Genomic DNA, 15702 nt, shown 5'->3' on the forward strand with positions numbered 1-15702 from the left:
GGTTCTTTCCGGTCTTGGATTCTGCAACATAACCTGTGTTCTTTAGGGTCTAGCATTAGCTTTCAAATGAAAACTTTAGTCAGCAGTTCTGCCCTTCTGATTTTCTTCCATGGAAGAAACGAAAGAAGAAAGAAAGAGGAAAAAAGGAAGGAAGGGAGGGAGGAAGGGAAAGAGGGAGAGAGGGAGGAAGGAAGGAAGGAAGGAAGGAAGGAAGGAAGGAAGGAAGGAAGGAAGGAAGGAAGGAAGGAAGGAAGGAAGGAAGGAAGGAAGGAGGGATTCAAGAACTTCTAGATTCATAGTTAATGGACTATCAATCTAAGGATATCCATTTTGTGTCTGTTTGAAGTGTTACCAGAGAGTGGGCCCTCCTCTGCGAGGTGTCCATGTTCTTGGCATCTCAAGAAAGAATTGAATGAGATACTGAGGTAAAGTAGTGAAAATGTAGTTTATTAAATGAGATAATACACTCCAAAGAAATAGGAGTGAATCCAAGCAGTAGAGAATGGCTCAAGGGCCCAAGGTGGCATTATTAGGAGAAAGAGTACACTCCAAAGGGTTTGGAGCAGGCCTTCATCAAAGGCAAGGATTAAGAGGCACTGACTGGCGAGGACTTGGAGTTTTTATCTCTTTTATCTTTAGAATGGGCTGTTCCTTTCTGGGCATGGGACAAGTTGATTGACACGTGTGATTGACAAGAGGCTATTACCTGATTTTTTTAGAACTACACATGTCCGTTCCCAGAATTCAATCTGTTATAATGAACTTCTGGGCATATGTATGATATTATAATGATGGTATAATGAGCCCCAGGTGAAATGAAGGTCGTTGTGCAGGTGTGAGTGACTTGTTTAATGTAGTTGGGTATTTTGTACCCATTTGTGAGAAAGGGAAGTTTTGGGCAGAGAGGTGAGGTCTTTTGGGCGGTCGCATTCTGTGGGTGTTGTTTGAGATGGAATGCAGAGACCTAATGCCTATCTCTAACTGCCTTGTTTTTCCCTTAAGAGACGTGATCCCCATAAAATCTCCATGGGAAATTGAGGGACAGGAGGTCTGTTCTTCTGTATCTGCTTCCTGCTGGACAGGGGCATATAGCTGTCCCTACCTATTGGGGGATTCACGGAACTCTCATCGTATCTGATCTCAGATGAGAGGAAGGGGTCTTGAGATCCATTTGGAAGACCATGTTGGCTTCTTTGGTTGTGACTAGCAATCTTGTTGGGGTATTCTCCATATCCCCAAGACCCCTGAATGAGGAAAAATAGATTTTAATTAAAAAATCCATTAGTTCTGTAAAGCCTGTGGCCATTCAACCGATCATTTAGTGGGGTCAATTGTCCAGGAACTGGGCCCAGAATAGTTTGGTAAGAACATTAGGCTTCAATGCTTACAATCAACAATTTCAATGGCCTGAGGGAATGTTACTATTTGGTGTCTGGGAGGGAATTATCCAGGAGTTAGGTCCTGAATGGCTTGGGGGATGTTGGGAAGTCACAGGCTTTTAAATAGTTATCTGAAGCAGGGGCGAGAGATATCCTGTGATTCAGGCTAGGAGCAATCTTTAGTCTAGGATTCAGAAACTGATTAGAAGAGTAATCAAAGCCAGGGGCAAAGGAGCTAAGAAACTAGGGGAAAGGAGTATAGTGAGGGGGCTCTCCCATATCAGAAGAACATTACCAGTAGATGATCCCTTCAACCCGAATTCTCAGCCATGCTCCCCTGCAAAGACTTGTTGTATTTCTCTCTGGTCTACATGACTAGGTTTTGGGGGGACAGGAGTTGATGAGAATTATTTTGGAAAACTGACTTCCCTCATTCAGATAGCTTTTCCGGAGCAGAGTATTTTCAGAACATTTACTGGCAGCATAACATAGATGATATCACAGACGTAATTCCCGCACTGCTGAGCTGTTTAATTCCCCAGTTAAACACTGCTCTGACATCAACAACTCACAGTCAGGAGAAATGCCAAAGTCATGTTGCACTTAAAAAGACTTTCTACCACCACAGGAATGCCACTTTTCACTAGTATTAATTTCAAACCATGTTATTATTTTTCCTAATCAATATTTGATTATTTTAGGTATACAGATTTAAACATACTTTCTTTGGTTGAAGAGATTTAAAATTTTAATCCAAAACTAAAAATTTCATATGATTGAGCCTTATCCTCTCACTACACCAATGTCATGTAGAGTCAGGGAGGTGAAAAGGTACGAGGTTGTGCTTGTAAAAATATGGAAGAATCAAGAATATTGGCATTTTGTAGGAATGCATTTCACTATCCACAGAAAGACATCTAAATATATATCTAATCTTATATTGGTAGTCCCAAGTTTCAATATTTGTAGGATACAAAATGGCATTTTTGTAGATGACCTCTATAATCCCTTATAGCTCTATTATTCTAAGAACTCATTGCTTCACCAAAGCAGACAATTTGGATGGCTTGGATGGGCCTACAAGTTGGGTAGGGTGGGGTCTCAGAGACTCACCTGAGCAGGGTGATGTTAGCTAGGTTGATGGAGACTCAGATAAGGCAGTTGCCTGTGTCTGTATGATGTCAGAAAATTAAGTTCACCACTCGTCCTAGAAAAAGTGCTACATACTTCATTGCTGAATATCACTATGGTCACCTTCGAAGTACTCCCCTTGGGAAGCTATGCACTAATGCCAGCACCTAGTCCACCCTTCAAAGCAATTTTGGAAGTCTTTTTTCTGGAATGGCCATCAGAGCTGTGGTCGTATTACCCTTGATGTCCTGAATGTCATCCAAATGTCTTCCTTACAATATTTCCTTTTTCTCTGGATAAAGAAAGAAGTCATTGGGGGCCAAATCAGGTGAGTAGGTAGGTGTTCCAATACAGTTATTTGTTTAATGGCCAAAAACTCCCTCACAGACAGTGCTGTGTGAGCTGGTAAATTCTTGTGATATAAGAGCCAGGAATTGTTGCCAAAAAGTTTAGGTCGTTTTCATGTGACTTTATTTTTTTAAACAAACATTTCCTGAAACAAGGTGTGATTGGATTTCTTTTTAATTTTTTAATTTTTTGTGTGTGACTTTTTCACGCAGACTTTTCAGCACTTCCAAATAGTAAACTTGGCTAACTATTTGTCCAGTTGGTACAAATTCATAATGAATAATCCTGATATCAAAAATAATCCTGATACCAAAGCAACATCGTTTTGACTCTTGATTTGGACTGACGGAAATTTTTTGGTAGTGGAGAATTGGCTGACTTCCATTGTGCACTTAGATGCTTTGTTTCACAGTCATATTGGTACACCCATATTTCATCACCAGTGATAACATGGCCCAAAATATCGTCTTGCCTCACCAAAAAGTCTTGGCAATCTTCAACTCTCCTTTGCTTTTGTTCATTGGGACCATTTTTGTACAAACCTTTCTCATGTTAAGATTTTCCTGTTTTTCTGTCAATGTTTACTCGGTTTGCTATGCTTCTCATAGTCAGCCGATGATTTTGACGCACAATTTGACAAATTTTTGCAGTGTTTTAATCAGTTCTGCTCATTACTGGCTGCCCTGACTTCTCTTCATCAGTGACGCATTCTCTCCCCTCCAATAGACGTTTAATCCATTTGTACACTGCTGTTTTCTTCATAGCATTATTCCCATAAACTTGAACTAACATGTCCCTGATTTCACTTCCACTCTTGCCAAGTTTACCAAGAAATTTAATGTTTGTTTGTTGCTCTAATTCAAGCTCAGACGTTCTTGTGACGGCACACAAAAACATGCAACAACAATAATGAATGTCATTCAGGAAGACACTGACATTGACACAAACACAGCTGTGAGACACTGATATACAAAGGTATGAAACCTTACCAAGCTGTTTGTACAGTGCTGCCAATGTCAGCGCACCATGGCAAGTTTGTGTACTTACTTGTCAGAACTTGTATATCTATGTATCTCATAAAACACATGATGCATTGTACTTACTTATTCCTTAAGCAGTAAATTGACTTTTAAAAAAATTAAGAAAAGAGAAATATAAACATTTTATGTTTACTCATTTCTTTACCATTTCCTACCATTCTTTATGTCTCTGTGTAAACCTTGGTTTTCATCTGGTATAATATCCCTTCAGCTTTTGTTTAACAGAAAACATCTTAATTTTACCTTTGTTTTTTGAAGAATATTCTCACTGGATATAGAATTCTAAGTTGACAGGTTTTTTTTTCTTCTGTAGTTTAAAAATGTCATCTCATTGTCTTTTGGCTTACATTATTTCTAATGAGAACCCAGCTATCATTTTTATCACTGTTCTCCTGTAATTTTTTTTCCCCTCTGGCTATTCCTTATCTTTGGCTTACAGCAATTGGATTGTAATGTGCCGAGGTATGGTTTTATTTATACTATTCCTGTTGGGACTTTTTGAATTTTTTTGAAAATCGAGAGATTTATGACCATTGTTTCCTCAAACATTTTTCTGCCCCATTTTTTTCTCTTTCTTTCTGGGACACCAATTATATGTACGTTGAACTGCTTGATATTATCCGGAGATCTCTAATACTTCATTAAAAAAATTTTTTTTGGTGGCTTAAGTGTTTTTTTTTATTGCTTTATTTTTTTTTCAATTTTATTCTTTCTCTTGCTTCAGCTTGGATAATTTTCTAACAAATTCTTTTTACGTTCACTGACTTTTTTTGTGTAGTGTGTCCAATGTGATGGTAAATCCAGTGAATTTTAAATTTTTATATATTATATATTTTCAATTTATAACTTCCATTTGGTGTTTTAAAATTTTTCTATTTCTCTCTTGAAACAAGCCTCTCTTCACCTCTGTATTTTTTTGTAAAAATTTCAACATATTTATAATAACTTTTTAGAAGTTCTTGTTCAGTAATTCCAATAATTAGTTCTCTATGCCTTTGCTTCTGTTGATTGGTTTGTTTTTGTTTGTTTATTTGTTTGTTGTTTGTTGGTTGTTTTATGGGACATATTTTCTTTTTTCTTTACATGTATCATAATTTTTGTCATATTTACATAGTGCAAAAAATGCCAGTAGAGACTGATGATTTTGTAGGTGTATTTTGTTTATTTCCCTGAAAGTATAAGTTTTTTCCTGTGTTTCATGGTTAGGGTGAGGTTGATCATTTATAATTGTCATAAAGCTGGGTTGAGTTGGTGTTGGGCCACAACTTTAATTAGACTGTGTCCATGTGTGATTAACTTACCCCTAATATCTCATGCAACAGTTAACTTTCTGATCTTGTCAGAGTTTCATGTGGAAGGGAGTTGTACTACAATTTTAGGTAGTTTTGATTCACCTTTGGATTCAGTTCCATCAGATTCCAGAACCCAAAATCTATCAGGTATTCATAGGACTATTTGATTACTCTCTGCTTACTAGCTCCTCTACTACCATTTATTCTCAATGTAGCAGCAAGGTGGGTCTTATTGAAGTGGTTTGCACTTGTATTTGGGGGCTCTTCCAGATTCTAACCAATCCTGCTATCCTTCACTGTCATCTAAGGCTTAGCCAATTTTTCCACTTCAGTCTTCATCTATAACAAGCTTGTTAGTACTGCCCATATGCCAACTAGGTGCCTGCCTCCAGATATAAAAGTTGGTGCAACTCTCTGATGACTTATGAAAGTCTCTTTTCTCACTAAATATAGTTAATTGAAGTTTATTTTCACCATTATTCATCAGGTCAGTAAGAAAGTATGATTATTATTTTATTCAAGTTTTTCTTGTTGTTATTATGAGAGGGAAGGATTTTTCACATTCTTTTACATCCTAACTGGAACCACACTTCAGAATGTCTTAAATTTCCTTGACTCTTTTCTTTGCTTCACTCTTCACATCTAATTTCTCTGCAAGTCCTGGCAGCTACATATAAAATATAAATCCTGAGTCTATCTGCTATTATCCATCTCCAGTGATTTTACCTAACCTAGTGACATCTAGCTTAGGTAGAATCACTGGATTCTACCTAAGGCAGGCTACTTAGGTTACTGAGGCAGGCTACTAACTTATCTGCATGTTTATATTCTTTTTTTTTTTTAATTTATTGGGATGACATTTGTTAGTAAAATTACATAGATTTCAGGTATACTGCATGTTTATATTCTTGACCCCTCTATTCTCCATTCTTCACAGAATGTTCATTTAAATACAAAAATCAGATTCTCTTTCTCAAAATTAACAATTGTTTCTTATTGTATCTTGACTAAAATCCAATTCCTTATCACAACCCACAGTGCTCTACATCATCTGTTCCTTTTCAATGATAGAGTAGGTAGATAGATAGAAATGGGCAGAAGGAAAAAATTAGCCCCAGTTAGAAAACTCCTTGCTGCAGCTCCTTCTTGGGTCAAGACACTGGCAGCTGACCAGCAGGATTCCAGGCTTACACATGCCCCTAAATCAAAAGAAATGCATTCATTACAAGAGAGGAAGACATCCTGCTTACCAGAGAACACATCCTATTTGTCACCAGTACCTTACTAGCCCAACAGGATTCCAGATTTTCACATACCCTAATAGGATGTGTTTACACATGCCGCTGAATCAAAGGAGTGTGTTTATACATGCCCCTAAATCAAAGAAATGCATTGCTAAATTCCAGAGGACTAGGCACCTGAGGAGAAGAAACAGAGATAAGAGAAGGGAGGAGGGGAGGCAATTATACCCATAGAAATAAAAGCCTTCATGCAATGTAAGGCAAAGCTGCTTCTCTCTCTTGGATCAGCTCACTCAATATCTTGGAGTGTACTTTCTTTTACTAACAAATTTCTGGCTGTTTTATTCTGCACAAAATTCTGTCTCTTGATTGAATTCATTCCTTCAAGAATATGAAGAGCTGAGGTTCATCATTTCCTGGTAACACCTACTTCTTCAATAGCATCTCATACCACCCTTCTTGTTACTAATCAAACTTCCTTCCACACTGATTTTCTTTCCTATCATACACCAAAATCTTTTTTTTTTTTTTTTTTTTTTGCTCACCACATACTGGCCTTTGCATTACTATTACTTTGCAGAAAACTTCTCCTAGATCATCACAACTTTTGGCTTTCAGAACTATTATTCACTGATCGTCTCTGTATTGCATGATACAAAAATCTGCAAAAACATTTCCTGAGATTCCCTTGCCTGCTAGGTTGTGGCTAAGTTCAACCACAGGGATATACTTGAAAGAGATAAAATGTTAAGAAGAGGGGAGAAGTAATGGCATCCCCCTCATCTCTTTGTTTAAGAAAATATCTTTGGCAGTGATTGCATATTCCGTGTGGTTCTAGCTCCCACCCTAGAGTCCCTGCCATGGGTTATGATAATACTAATGTAACAGTGACACTATATCTTCTATTTTGAGATTTAAACCTCTGGTATTACTTGATTTAACAGTGTGGTTTAGTTTGGGAGGTTTTGAAAGATTTTCTTTTTCTTGCTTTCCTTCTCTCCTGCCAAAACATAATGACTCTGTTTATTATATATTTACTATACATACCAGTTCCAATGGTTCTGGTACTTCTGGTTAAGGCCTGGTTACTTCAGGCCTTATGGGCATACCTAGCTCAGTGACTTGAAAGAAGTTTTTACATCTGATCCTGTCCTATCCCTGAAACAAACCAGCCTCTGAGAAGTGCCCTTTTCAAGGAATTGCCTGACCAACTTCCCCCTTTACTTTGTTCTGCCTTTCCTTACTTGCCTATAAAACCTTTTGGCCATGATAGGGGGGAGGAGGTTTTTGAAAAGGAGTCCACCATCTCCCAGAATGCCAGCATTTTGAATAAACCTACTTTTCTTCCCACCCACCTTGCCTCTCGAGTTTTGGCTTTCGTGTGGCAAGCAGCTGGACCTTTAGCACAGTAACACTATCTCTTTGTTACACATAGGACTAAGAATGATTTTCTTCCTGCCCATCTCTGGGTTGCCTTACCACACTCTTTTTGACTTAATAACTCTTCCAATACCCATATTAAATTACCCCTTTTAGTTTAACTAGCTGGTATAATTGTTTTGTTTTGTTTTTCCTGATGAAATTTGGCTGATGCATTTGGCTACGAGTCATCGTTCAGTTCTGAGCTCAAATAATATCTCTTCATTGTGATAGTCCCAGACCATCCTATTTATAGTAGTTTCCTAATAACTCTCATTATATGACTCTTTACCTTATTACCTGTCTTCTCCCAGCAACACAGGCTTTAATGAGAGTTGAAGGAAATATCTTTGGAAATATCTTAGATCTCCTAAGTCTTGTTCAGTGCTGCCTCCCGTGCCTAAAATGGTGTCCAGGACATAGTAACACCTCAATAAATATTTTTGGAATGAATGAAAATTTTTTTCTAGTACTTTTGTGATTTTTAAGTTTTATGTTTACATATTAATCCATCTAAAATTCATTTTTGTATAAGATGTAAACTCTAGGTGTAATTTTTTGTTACACAGTGTTAAAAAACACAATTCAACTGTGTAAATGTAAACATCTAGTTGGCTTCATTCAGCAATTCATGAATCAGGCTGCATTCTATGTAGCAAATAATAAGCTGTTCCAAGGAGGTGTACAAAATGAAAGACTTTTATAGGTAAAAGGGTACAGGAAAAGAAACTTTTAGCAAAGAGTGTGTTATTTCAGGCAGGCTAACCATTCTTTGGGAAATGGAAGAGGTCTATTGGGTGGATTACCTCACTAGTGCTGACCAGGTAATTCCAGGTTGACTGGTTAAAGGTTACATTCCTGGGAGAGGCTAAAAATGCAAATAGGGTAAGTATTAAGACTTGGTTGTTGTGAGCTTAACACAAGTGACTCCATTTTGGGCCTGTTGTTACTTTTTTAACAATAGCCAGTGGCATAAACCCATTTATCGAAAAACTATTCATTCTACACTTTTTTGTATTGATCCCTTTATTACATACTGAACCCTTATATTTGTTACTGGACATTATATTCTGCTTTATTCTTCAACCCATGCAGGTCATGCACTATTATAATTACTGTACCTTTATAATACATTGTAATAACTGGTGGATTAAATCTTCTCTCAATATTCTTTTTAAAAATTCTACCTAATGTATAAATTTTTTATTGATCTAGCTGTACTTAGAATAAATCTTAAAGTTCCACAAAAGTCTTGTTGGTGTTTGGTTGAAATTGTTTTAAGTATATAGACTAATCTGAAGGAAAAATTACTTTAAAATATTGAATCTTTCCATAGGGAACAAACAGAATTTTTTTCCATTTGTTCAAACCATCTGTGTATAGTGCAGCACTTCGGTAAACTTTTAGAACTCTCTTCATATAAATCAACCATAATTTTTCTTCTTAATAATAACAGCTAAAATTTATTGAGCTTTTACTATGTGTCAGGAACTGTTTTAAATTCTTTAAATATATTAACACAATTTAATCCACACAGCGCTATAGATAGGTACGTATGAAGGTATGACATTTAAGTTTGCGAACTTGCCACCACGCAGCACCGTACAAACAGATCAGTGAGGTTTCATAACCTTGGTATATCAGTGTCTCACAGCTGTGTTTGTGTCAACGTGTGGCGGTGTCTTGCTGAGTGGCATTCATTATTGTTGTATGTTCTTGTGTGGCATCACAAGAATGTATGAGTTTGAACTGGAGCAACGAACAAACATTACATTTCTTGGTAAACTTGGCAAAAATGGAAATAAAATCAGAGACATGTTAGTCCAAGTTTGTGGGAATAATCCCATGAAGAAAATGGCAGTGTTCAAATGAATTAAATGTTTTCCTGAGGGAAGAGACCGCATCACTGATGAAGAGAGGTCAGGGTGGCCAGTAACAAGCAGAACTGATGAAAACATTATAAAAATTTGTCGAATTGTGTGTCAAAATCATCAGCTGACTGTGAGAAGCATAGCAGACCAAGTAAAGATCGATAGAGAAACAGTTAGGAAAATCTTAACTGATAATCTTGGAATGAGAAAGGTGTGTGCAAAAATGGTCCTGAAGGAGCTCACTCATGCACAAAAGCAAAGGAGAGTTGAAGTTTGCCAAGACCTCTTGGAGAGGCAAGACAATGTTTTGAGCCATGAAACATGGTGATGTTTGGTGATGAAACATGGGTGTACCAATAAGACCCTGAAACAAAGCATAAAATGCACAGTGAAAGTCAGTCAATTCTCTACTACTAAAAAAGCTCTGTCAGTCCAAATCAAGAGTCAAAACGATGTTGCTAACCGTTTTGATATCAGAGGGATTATTCATTATGAATTTGTTATCAACTGGACAAATAGTCGACCAAGTTTACTATTTGGAAGTGCTGAAAAGGCTGCATAAAAAAGTCACACGAAAACGAGCTGAACTTTTCACCAACAATTTATGGCTCTTGCATCATGACAATGCACCAGTTTACACGGCACTGTCTGTGCGCGAGTTTCACCAGTTCACACGGCACTGTCTGTGCGCGAGTTTCTAGCTAGTAAACAAATAATTGTATTGGAACACCCTCCCTACTCACCTGATCTGGCCCCCAATGACTTCTTTCTTTACCCAAAAATAAAGGAAATATTGAAAGGAAAACATTTGGATGACATTCAGACTTCAAAGGTAATATGACCACAGGTCTGATGGCCATTCCAGAAAAAAGACTGCCAAAATTGCTTTGAAGGGTAGACTAGGTGCTGGCATTGGTGCATGGTTTCCCAAGGGGAGTACTTCGAAGGTGACCATAGTGATATTCAACAATGAGATGTGTAGCACTTTTTCTAGAATAAATTTTCAAACTTAATTATCAGATCTTGTATAACATTATTCTTAAATAATTTTTATTTTTGTTGTTATATTGAATGTCATGATTTTTCCTTGTATTTTCTAATGCTGATATATAGGAAAGCTATTAATTTTTGTCAATATATTTTGTAACTGGGGTATATCTTTTTTTAAAAAAATTAGTTAAAGAAATTACCATCTCAATATTCACTAAGGTATGCTGCTGAGTATAAATAACATGATTGTACACGCTCACATTGATATAGGTTTTTAAATAAACTTTATTTTAGAATTTGTCAATCATGTTTAACAATAAGAATTACTACTATCTAAGGAGATTTCACTATGTGACAAACAGTATAACATTGTTTCATTGAATATTGTTTCATTGTAATGTTGATGAGATGCCACAGGAATTTAACTCTTGGTTATATCAATTAGTCTATGGTAAAATTAGTTTTGTTATATGTCATTTCACTTAAAGTCACAGAACCTATCAATAGCATTGAGTACTTACTGTATTCAACACATTACTTATGTGATCGCTTTGAATCCTTGGCACAACACTCTGTAGTAAGAATTATTATATCCATTTTACAGACATTATACCCAGTTGAGACTCAGAGAGTAATTTCTCCAAGGTCACACATTTCTACTCTGCTGTTTTAAATATAACTTATAAAAATACAGTAACAACTGTTCTCATTTTTAAAATCTGTTATTATATAAGACTATAATTAGACTTTGATAGTCTTAGATAAAAAGAAAAGAGTAAAATATATTAACAGCATGAATTTCTGTGGCGCTGCATTCTTAACTTTTTTTATTTTGGGGAGTCTTCATTTCTGTAATTTTACTACAGTTTGCGACAGGGAGATATGATGTTGTCTGAAGGGGCTTATAATTCCATCAGCCTATGAATATTTTATTTGATTCTCAAAAGGCTTTAATTTCTCAGTGTAGTGAGAAAAAAATCTCAAAAGAAAATTATATGTATCAATCCCCAGACTCAAATATACTTGCCTTTATTTTTGAAGTATATTTTAAGCTGTATGAAAGCTTTATTTCAAGCTGTCTCATAAACTTTACTTTCATCTTTCATATTTTTATGTGGCTAGCACAGCTTGAAGTAACTCACTAAAGTCATTAGCAAAGCCACTATGAAATTCTTGTATTCTCTTGAATCTGCCAGCCCTCAGGCAGAAATTATGACAATGTTGTGAGGTTGTGCCATTTCTGATACATAAAGCTTCTGCGTTTCTTACTCTGTCCGTCTAGTCCAACACTTGTAGAAATTTTGTTTTTTTTTCTTGTTTACAATGGAATATTTAATTCTCATTTTTCATAGTATGCCAGGTGTGTGACCAAAAAAAAAAATGCTTTTTTTTTCTTGGAAATTATATCCTCTTTAAGAAAACTCTATCTCATAGAATTATCTTTACGATTTACATATCTTTATAATAGTCTCAACTCAAAGTTGCCCTTAAAAAGAAATAAAAACAACATTAATCATTAAGGAAATGCAAATCAAAACTACAATCATTAGGGTGCTTACTACCAAAACAAACAAACAACAACAACAATAAAAAAAAAAACAGAAAAAAACAAGGATGTGGAGAAATTGGAACACTTTTGCACTGTTAGTGGAATGTAAAATTGTACAGCAGCAGTGGAAAATGTATGGAGGTTCCTCCAAAAATTAAAAATAAAATTACCATATGACCCAGCAATTCCACTTCTGGGTATTTATTCCCAAAGAGTTGAAAGCAAAATCTTGAATACTCATAGGTATTTGCACACCCACGTTTATAATAGCATTATTCACAAGACTAAAACATGAAAGCAACCCAAGTGTCCATCTAGTTATGACTGGATTCCCAAAATGTGGTATAGTCCCACAATTGAATATTATTCAGTCTTAAAAAAGGAAGAAATTCTGCAATATGCTACAACATGGATTAACCTTGAGGACATTATGCTAAGTGAAATAAACTGGTCACACACAAAAATACTATGTGTCCCATTTATATGAAATACTTAAGTAGTCAAAATTGTAAGACAGAAGTATAATGTGATTTTCAGGGGTTGGGGGAGGGGAAATGGGGAATTATTTTTTTAGTAAGTACAGAGTTTCAGATTTATAAGGTGAAAAGAGTTATGGGGATAGATGATGGTAATGGCTGCACAACATGAATGTATTTAATACCATTAAACTGCATACTTGAAAATGGTTAAGATGGTAGATGTTATATGTATTTTAACACAATAAAGTATTAAAATTAAAAATTAAAAAGAATTAAAATCCATCATTCATATAAGTTATTTGACCTTATGTAGACACACAGGAAAGTATTCAACCTTTCAGGTTGAATTCAGGCAGGTCATTTTGTGTGGATAGAAAGCCTGAATCTAGTCAATGATATTTTCAATCTACCTTTGTTGAGAATTAATTAATAGCCTTCAGCCTCGTATATGATTGTAAAATTTATTTGATTTATAGAAATAAACTTAACTTTTTGGTTTTGGAAATTCACACACACACACACACACACACACACACACATTACTAATGTAGAGAAAGGAAGCAATGAACTATGATTTTGTAAAACATTATGTTAAAGAATCATTAATTTATAAATTAATGAATTCGGTAAAAGCTCCTGGGATCACTCAGATTCTTTCATAATGAAGAGGTGTTGTGTCCCTTATACCCATTTGTAAGCTTTGTGCCAAATTAATGTTAACAAGACCTATAAAAAATTTTTTGCTGCCAAACCACAAACTGTGTTTTGAAAATGCAAAACTGAAAAGAAGGAAAAGGTCAAACAAAAACAAACCCAGGTTTCCGTGAAACCAGAATAAACCACAGACCATAGAAAAGCACTTTTCCTTCTGTGGCCTCAGTATCATTGGAGTCAAGGAATGTCATAAGAATGGGGATGATTGGGCCCAGACGAACTGCCATCTTGGGGACTCGGCCCCATAATTTCAGCTCTTACTGGATGCCAAGCGAGAACAGAGTGTGTGCGTCACTGAGAGTAGGCGTCTCTGTTGTCTTTCCTTTCTGCATTAGCACCCTGTCTCCCTGTCTCTGTGTCTCAAGGAAGACCATCCAATGTCACTGACTCCTCAAGTAACTTTGCCAAATCACATTCATGAGGCACTTGATGCATAACAGGTTTATTATTTTCCAAGTAGGAAGTATTGATTAGGAAAATACTCCATTTATACCATCAAATTTCCTCTTTTAAACTAAATAATCTTTTAAACATTTTAACAACAAAATAGATAGGTATTTGCCAAAAAGCTCCTGTAAGCATGTGAAATTCCACATTTTAGTTGCTTAAAAAGATATTTAACTATGGAACACTTCCATGAACAATAAATATTTTGTTTCAATGACTAAGTTTTCATCACTCAAAGGAAAAAGTTTGACGTTAAACAGTTCAGGATCATATTCAAAGATCTATAATTAAATAAGTTCTTCTCAAATGGAAAAGAATATGTCAATAAACTTAATAAAGAAGCACACACAGAAAAAATACATATCTAGAAAATAAATTTTTAAAAAAATTTTACTCATTATTCAAGAAATTTAAACCTTATTCTTTTAGCTAAAGTGGGGTGGGAATAACTAAAAAAGTAATAGGGACACAAAATGAGATACCTGAAGAAATATCACATAGTCCAGAGAACAGGTAGGATACTTTCAACTGTAGTTAAGAACACACTTCAGTAGTTTGATGAAATCTTTATTAAACATTTGTGCATTCCTATTTGAATTAAAGCATCTTACTTGATCAAATTTATTGCTTTACTACTTTGGTGGGTCAATGTTCACAGCTCATATCTTCAGTCATCTCTCAAAAGTGAGAGATGAGGCAAGAATGGGGCTGGGTCAATGTAAACCCATTGCCAAGGGCAGAGAAGTAACACAAGTAATTCTAACTGTACAGCAACAAATCAATACCATCATATTTACGGATGAACAGCAATGTTGTTATTGATTGCTAAATTACTAACATTCTATCCTGTTTTGTGGACTATGGGAGATATAAAATGTCCTATCTTTCTCTTAATTGTGATATGCATTTGATATGAAACAATATGAGGAGAAACAACAAATTAATGTAGTAATAATTGAAAAATGATAGAATGCAAATTCATGTGAATCATAAAACTATAGAAAGATAAACTATATGGTCCAGTTACTTTATTTTCCAGTAGGGCCAGCTGAGACCCAGAAAGACGCAACATGTTACAGCCAGAACTCTAATTCACGGAGATACATAAGTAAATGTAGTGAAGTGGGGAGGGGAGGGGAGGTTATTTTAGTAGGCAGCACCAAAAATACTTTGGGTAGAAAAGGTGAGACCCAAATATATCATCAAGGTCTATAGGAGGCAGCAGAACAAAGTAGCCAGATGTTCTCTATAAGAAGTTAACAGAAATTAAAAAAAATTTTTTTAAATAATTGAAGATTTGCAAAACAATTGGGACAATAGTACAGAAAGTTCCCATGTACCTCACACAGTTTCCACTATTATTAATATCTTATATTTGTTTTGTGCATTTGTCACAAATAATGATCCAATATTGACCGATTATTATTAACTAAGTCCATATTTTATTCAGATTTTCTTAGTTTTAAACTAATATTGGTTTTTCTGTTCCAGGATCCCATCCAGGAAACCACATTACATTTAGTCATCATGTCTCCTCAGGCTCCTTGGCTGTGACAATTTCTCAGACTTTATGTATTTTTCATGATCTTAATGGTTTTGAGGAATACTGGTCAAGTGTTCTGTAGAATGTCCCTCTATTGGGGTTTATCTGTTATTTTTCTCATGAGTAGACTGAGGTAATGTGTTTTGGGGTGGAAGACCACAGAGGTAAAGTGCCATTCTCATATCATATCAAAGGTACATGCTACCAATACCACATATTACTGTTGATGTTGGCTTTGACCACCTGGCTGACGTAGTGT

This window comes from Rhinolophus hipposideros (assembly GCF_964194185.1).
Source record: "Rhinolophus hipposideros genome assembly, chromosome: 17".
NCBI classification, from domain to species: domain Eukaryota; kingdom Metazoa; phylum Chordata; class Mammalia; order Chiroptera; family Rhinolophidae; genus Rhinolophus; species Rhinolophus hipposideros.